General features: G+C 43.7%; 1 long non-coding RNA gene across 1 annotated transcript in view; it reads left to right on the top strand.

Annotated features, from left to right (window-relative positions):
* The window catches only part of LOC108446676, a 35,282-nt gene that overhangs the window by 20,931 nt on the left and 7,138 nt on the right, over nt 1-7,213 (top strand). The window lies entirely within an intron of this gene.

Here is a 7,213-nt window from a genome sequence, read left to right on the forward strand (position 1 = left end):
CTCATCAAGCTGATAGATCAGGAAATATTTGATCTGAATTTTCTCCATAGAAAACCATTCTAAGTGATATGGAGTCTTCCCTGTATTTGTGATAGCTGCATTTTCTGTGAGCAAATCATCTTGATAGAAAATTCCCAGCTATCTTTTTTGGGAATAATTGGGTCATGATAATGCAGTGCCTCAAAGAGAGCTTGGAAATATTAGGCATGCTTGCTTTGAAAAGATTAGCCACGCTTGTTTGGAAAGGAGGGGTCATGATAAAAATGACTGCGTTATCTAAGCATCTCAGAAATCTTTAATTGTGGTTTTATACAAGGGTGGACAGATATTTGTTATTAAAATGACAAGTTCAAACTCATAAAAGAGAAAGCAAATTTTATAAGATTTGACACTATTCTACAAATAGCAAGACAAGACAGAAGTGACAAAGGTGGCACTGAACATCTGCAAGTCTAGAGTGCAAATGTTCCCAAATAGAAAGAAATGTTGAAACAAACCTCTCTGTGTGCAAAATGCCATAAAGACCATAGAATGCCCCAAAGCTGTGTGCTTCTTGTAGTATTTGTTTTGGGTTTTTTTTCAGATGGCTCAGCACCGACAAGTCCAGGCCCTACATAAACCCACCCTATTCACAGCCAGGGCAGGGGAGAGGCCATCTGGTTCGTCTTCCTGCTCCAAAGAAATCACTAATGATCCTGGTGTTTCTTCAGCCTTTCTGTTGACAGGGCTCCTCAAACACATATCTAAGCACTTCACCTTTCCCATTTGAATCACCACCCTCCGTTTTTAACCAGAATTGTGGTTATTTACTCTTCCATTATTATACAGCTATCAAGGATGCTTGACAGGACAGACTATTTACTCCCTTCTTATTCCTATTAGGGACAAATCTATCCCCTAGATTTTTAGGTTTTCATTGAGTCCACCACCATTTGTAGCTGCCTGTCAATTTTTTCTTTTTCTTGTTACCCTACATCATTACTGCAAACCCCTAAACTAGAGCAGCAATACACAAACATTTCCGTCATTAAGAGCACTTCAGGTTTGATCATCAGCTCAGGCAATTTCACCTTATGATCAAGGAGGTCAAAATTAGTCTGTAGAGCCATGAATTTATCAAGCAGCACCTGGCTGTGGTGCTGTGTGTCTCAGGTGAGGTGGGGGCCAGACCCTGGAAAGAAAGGGAGGGGCCACACGAGCAGGACTGAGCTCATGTGGGGCTCATAAGGAAGGTTGCTGTGGTGGGAAGGAAGGAAGGAATTCGGAAGGACTTCGGAAGGAAGGAAGGAAGGAATTCGGAAGGAAGGAAGGGAAAGGAAGGAAAAGGAGGAAAAGGAAAGGAAGGAAAAGGAAAGGAAGGAAAAGAAGGAAAAGGAAAGGAAGGAAGGAAGGAAAAGGAAGAAAAGGAAAGGAAGGAAAGGTAGGAAAAGGAGGAAAAGGAAAGGAAGGAAAAGGAAAGGAAGGAAAAGGAGGAAAAGGAAAAGAAGGAAAAGGAAAGGAAGGAAAAGAAGGAAAGGAAAGGAAGGAAGGAAAGGAAGGAAGGGAAGGGAAGGGAGGAAGGAAGGAAGTTGCCATGTGCTCTCACAGGCTGGCTGTGAGGGCTGGGGGAAGCAAACCAGCCTCTAGATCTGCTCTGGAGTGTTTGTTTCTGACCTGTTGCCTTCATGTTGTTGTCGTTTGCTGCTAATTACTCTCTTCGTGCTTCTGGGAGCTGCTGTGTGGGCTTGGCAGAGGCAGCAGACTCAATGTTCGTGCGTTATGGGTTATGTGGTGCCAGCCATGCCGGGGGGAACTGTGGTTGTAGAAGAAAACTTTTTGATATTTTTTTCCCTAAACACCACTTTACTGGTTTATGAATAATTGGAAAAAGAATTTGTGCTTGAACTTTTCTACTGTTGCCTCTCTGTGAATGAATCCAAGCTGCAGCCCTGCTGGACACCTGCCAAGGTATTTATCTGTTTGGATTTGTATCATTGGAGCTCTGGCTGTGTTTCCTTTTTGATATTCTGGTGGAGCAAATAACAACATTTGCAATTCTCTTTTGATGCAGCAAAGTGTATCAGCAATGTAGTCCTGCAGGTTTTCCTGGCTGGTGCAAAGTGCCTGATTCCCTGTGGAGCTGGGTCCAGGATAGGATCCCTGTTGTGCTTTTAAAATACCTCACTGTAAATCTTTGCATTACACGTTTGTGGTGTCCTGCTGGCTCGCTGCTGGAGGGTGATTTTGGCAAGGTTCTGCCTTGAAGGCTCTGGAGGATCACAGAGTGTTCTGTGTCTGTGAGCTGAGCTCATCTGACTGAACAATAAGTGGCCAAAAGCAGTGGTCACGTTGAACTGCCTGTCTTTAACCTTTGGCCTGGTTCAGCTTTGCTCCCTTCTGAAGAAGCAGCCCAAGAACTGTGTGGGGAGGGTGTGGAGGGAGGAGCTATGTCAAAGCAAGGCTCTAGTGAAGAAAACATGGAAAATTGTAGCTTAACTGAAGTGGATTTAGTGCTAATATATGGAAGACAAAGTAGGATTTTTTAAAAAAATCTAATTGTGAACCTTTGGAGAGTGGGCACTTGGCATGTAACGGAGAGGGAGCAAGTGGAGGCTGTGGGCTTGCTGGAAGATTGGCAGCCCTGTCTCCTATGGCACTGCGCTTGCGCTGGTGCTGCCTGGCCTTCCTCCAGTGAGCCCCTGCTCTGCTCTTCCCCTGAATCAGGGTCTGGGCATGTGTGAGTGGCATCAGCACCACAGGGAAGGGCCTCACAGCCTCTCCTGAGCAAACCTTTGCTGTATTTTAACATATTTTTATTTTTCTTTGTACTGTTTCCACTGAACCTGAAGGAAATGGTGTCAATATGCAGATTTCTAGAAGGAATTAATCGTTGCTTTTCTGAGTAGCTCTCTTCTGCCAGCATTGCTGGAAAGCTCTGGTTCCACGTTGTGAGATTTTTCTGCTTGCACAGCCCTTACTACTTGCCATGATTTGTCTCAGAGCCTGCAGTGAAATGCGGCACACTGAGGGGCTGGTGCTCCTACATTGCAGTGCAGTGTTTATTTTAGATATGTGAGGAATTTAGCTGTAAATATGGGTATTGGATATATTTGTGAAAACATGATTACTGAATGCCCAGTTCCAGGCACAGTTGCAATTGATTTTCTGAAAATCTTTAAAGATTTAACCTATGGCCACTCTGTTCAACTCCTTAAAATTTCTTGTGTTGTCCCTCTCTTCTCCCATGAAAGAGTAATGAACTCCCAAGCCACGCTGGCTCGGTGTTTGGGTGCAGACTGTGTCCAGAGGACAGGAAATCTGTGAGTAGGTGAGAGAGTTCTGTGTAAAACTGCTTTCAGTGAGGTCTGGGGTATTTAATAGTAGGGCCTTTTATAGCAGCCCCTTACTTTTGTCAAGGGCCACATCCAGAAGGGCTTTCTATGGAGGGAGCTATTGTTCCTGTGCTGTTGTCTCCCATGGGGGAACATAATTCCCTGGAGAACTGCTGTCCAAATTCAGAAGGTCTGGCTGTATTTACAGAGCCACCACCTTTTCCAGTCTCTCCAGTCACAAACTCACTTTGACAGGCTCTATTACCACCCAAAGCACTCCGTGGATCAGCATTTGCTCTCTGGTGTTTCCCTGGGAAAGGCATTCTCTTTAGCCAGTCAGCAAATGGTGCTGTTGTGATGGATGGAGGCAGAAGTGAAGCAGCCTGTGGGAGCTGGCACTTGCTCAGTGGCAGAGCAGTGAAGCAAAGCCCCACACGTGCAGGGGCTCACATCAGCACAGTCCAGTCCTGCTGGCAGATAAGGTGTCCTCAAGATCACCCAGATAGCTGTCGCCTTGGAAAGGCCTTGCCTGAGGATCAGATCTCTCACTATTTCTGAAGTTAGCTTGATGCTTTTTTATCACACTTGCCTGTGAGTGATGATTGCCATAAATTTGCCTGGAGACTGTTTTGGTCTTATTTATCATGGGATGTGTTATTGTCTGCTTGGTGAAATCCTTTGTGACACTAGTACGACAACAAATGCAGCACTTCTGATGGAAAACTCTTTGAATGGTCTTGTGTTGTCAGTGAATCTTTAAACTGAACAAGGTTTTGTTTTTAATGACTGCATCAAAAGAACTGTAGATAAACATGTTTGTTTTGGGGGACAGCTCGAGTTGGCTGAGCTGGACTCCTTGGGCGGCTCTGTCACAAGTGTTGTGCAATTGCTCCAAACCCCTGGAACTGCTCTTGCAGCAGAACCTCTGCAATGGGCACAGACCAAACTTAGGGCTCTGCTCTCTGGTAGCTGCTCAAAATCATTACCATTTATTACTCTTCCATAAATATTTTTAGTGGGAAAGCCAGATTCAGCTCCCTGTTCTGCTTAATTCCTGCCTGTGGGTGCCCTGTGGGCTGGGGGATGTGTGTCTGGGGCTGCTGCTGGGAGCCCAGCCCTGCTCCAGCGACAGGACCTGCTGTCACCTCCCCTGCAGCACGTTAAATGGGCTTTGTCCCACGGGGATGGGAGGCTAAGAGGTAGGTGTGTCATCTTTTATGTAATTAAGATAAGGCTGTAAGTATTTAAATATTGGTTTTAATGAGGAAAAAATCCATTTACTTAAATACCTTAGGTGGGGGTTTTTTTCCCTTCAAATATTCAAGGACAGTAGATTATGCCTTTGATTTTAAGGAGACTGGATAACTTGGGGGGGCCTTTGGAGAGCCCTTAGCTTTCAGAAATAACTTCTTACCTCTGGTGCCAGCAGGGATAGCCTGACAGTGGCTCCTCCAGAGCTCCAGGTCTTTAAATAAGAGTACTGATGAATTTAATCAATAAAGTGTGAGTGTGTCTAGTAAGAGCTTAGGATGGAACAGTTTCATGTTTTTCACTCCATGTGTCTAATTTACTTTGAATCTGGCCTCATCTGATTATGTTCTGTGCAATAAATAATTTCAAATAAACTAAATGATTATGCAATTAATATACAAAGACTTACTGCTATATGTAAACTAGGATGATAATAATACTGTGCTGAGATAATGTTGTCTTGGAATGTAGGTGCTATATCTACAACTGCATCTAAGGAAAACATAACATAAGATGCCTAAACACAAGATCAAGGGCGGGAGCTTATCTCTGAGTTCTCATGTTAAATGTGTTTAACACAAGTCAGTTCTCAAATTTATTTTTCAATAGAGAAAATTTCCCTTATAGATTTTCTTAAATTATTCTGTAGCTGCAGACACCCAAGATAATCTCACTCATACAAATCGTGTTTCATGTAGTGAATTCACCGCTAGGACCAGTCCTTTTTTTCAGCAAGGCACTTGCAATATGAAATCCTGTATTTACTCACTTCTTTTGTGGTTTTGCTTCCTCCAAGAATTTCTGCAAGTACACCAATGTCTTCAGCCTCAGTCAGTACTGGTGGAAAACACTAGAGAATTCAGATGAATTGACCTTTTGTGAGGGGCTGAGACACAACAGCATACGAGAAGGATTTATCATTCAGATCCATCACCCACCCTGCAGAACTCAGAGTTCACTGGTGTCAGTCTGGCTGGGGGATGGAAATTAATTCCAGCCATGAGATGTAACAAGTCTGTGCAGAGTGCCAGGGTTTTATCTCCCCTGAGTGGCCCACCTTCACTGCTTTTGAGACAGATCACGTGCAAGAAAACTTTGCCTCCTCCCCTGCAGAGTGATCTGATCCCAAGCCTCTCCATGAGACTGTGATCTGGCTCTGTAAGAAAGGGAGAATAAACTAATAAATACCCTTTAATGCCTCTTACCTTAAACACGAATTCCTATTTTAATGTTCAGGTAACAATTACTGAAAACGGTGTTTCCAACATTTAAATTCTTAATAAAATGGACAAGAGAAATAAGAGAATGAGTACATTACCTGTGAGCAGAACTCTCCCTGCTTCAGTCAGACTGAGCTCTTAGTTGTGTTTTGTCTTATTCTGTAAAGAAGAATTCTTAAATCATCACAGTCCTTGTCATGACAATTGAAGGATCTCTGAGATAGGAATGGCAAAATAAAATAAGCTGCACGTTGTGAGAACATACTTGTTGTATGTTTTTAATTTAAAAAGTGGATTTGATTGCTTGAAATGCTTTCACCAGATCTCCATATCACTGAGTACTGAGATGGGTGGGCTTTTTTTATTTTTAATTTCTCTTTTGTAACCTGTGTAGGTTTTGTTTCTTCCCCCCACAAATTCTTTGTAATGAAAACAAGCCATCTGCACAGTAACCTGTAAGTTCTGTAACCCAGCAGTGCTGAAAAAGCACCGACAGTGCAGTTCTTAGTGCAGGTGAGTTTAGAGGCACCTGTGTCACTACTGAGTTAGAAGCAACATCCCAGTTACCTGCAGGATCACAGAACCCATCTGGAAATCCATGGCAGCAATAAACCTGGGCACCTGTGGGTGGCATTATTGGCCTGCTTTTCATTGCTCTGCAGGACAAGAAGCAATTCCTGACCTGCAGAAGTGAGAATTGGTACAAATGGGAATGAATGATGCATATAAATTCAGCTTCTGACAAATTTCTTTCTTTGCAACACAGGGATTTTGGAGAGAGAAACACTGGTTATGACTACTTTGCACTCCAGTTTCTGCCTGGTTATTAAAAGCTGTGTGAGGGAGTACAGCAGTCTGGAGTGCTCTCAGGAAAGCTGTTTGCACTTGCAAGAAGCAGTGAAATACCTATATTCATATAGAATATATCCATGTGTCTTTAAAACCTACCTACATCTGAAATAGGTCCCAAAGGTTATGTTGTGCAAGCTGCATTCCTAGGATTGAATGCATCCAGGCCATGGAAAGCCACAGAGCTCTCCCCTGCTCTTTGGGGTGCCCTGTCAGCCAGACCCTCTCACTCTCCTCTGCTGTGAGGGGTTTCTCCAGGACCCTTCCCCACCTCCTCCTCTCTGTGACCCAGACCTTGTGTCTTGGCAAAACCATTTGCAAGCATAAATCCATCTCCACCCCTCTGCTGATATTTCCCACTACCTCATCCACATTCAGGAGACTGCTTCAGTTTTTCTGACACTTTTCAGAGCTCTGGAGCTGCCAGGTCTAGCTCCATGTAGTTGCAGACAGGTTAGTCTGTATTCCCACCTTGCTGCTTTACTAGACCAGTATGGACAGAATGCTGTCTGTGGGGTTGGAGCCTTGTCCCTGACCAAGACTTTCATGTAGATGCTTTTATTTGGCCAATGTCTAAATCTT

Source organism: Corvus brachyrhynchos, unplaced genomic scaffold (genome assembly GCF_000691975.1).
Source record: "Corvus brachyrhynchos isolate BGI_N302 unplaced genomic scaffold, ASM69197v1 scaffold5, whole genome shotgun sequence".
NCBI lineage: Eukaryota > Metazoa > Chordata > Aves > Passeriformes > Corvidae > Corvus > Corvus brachyrhynchos.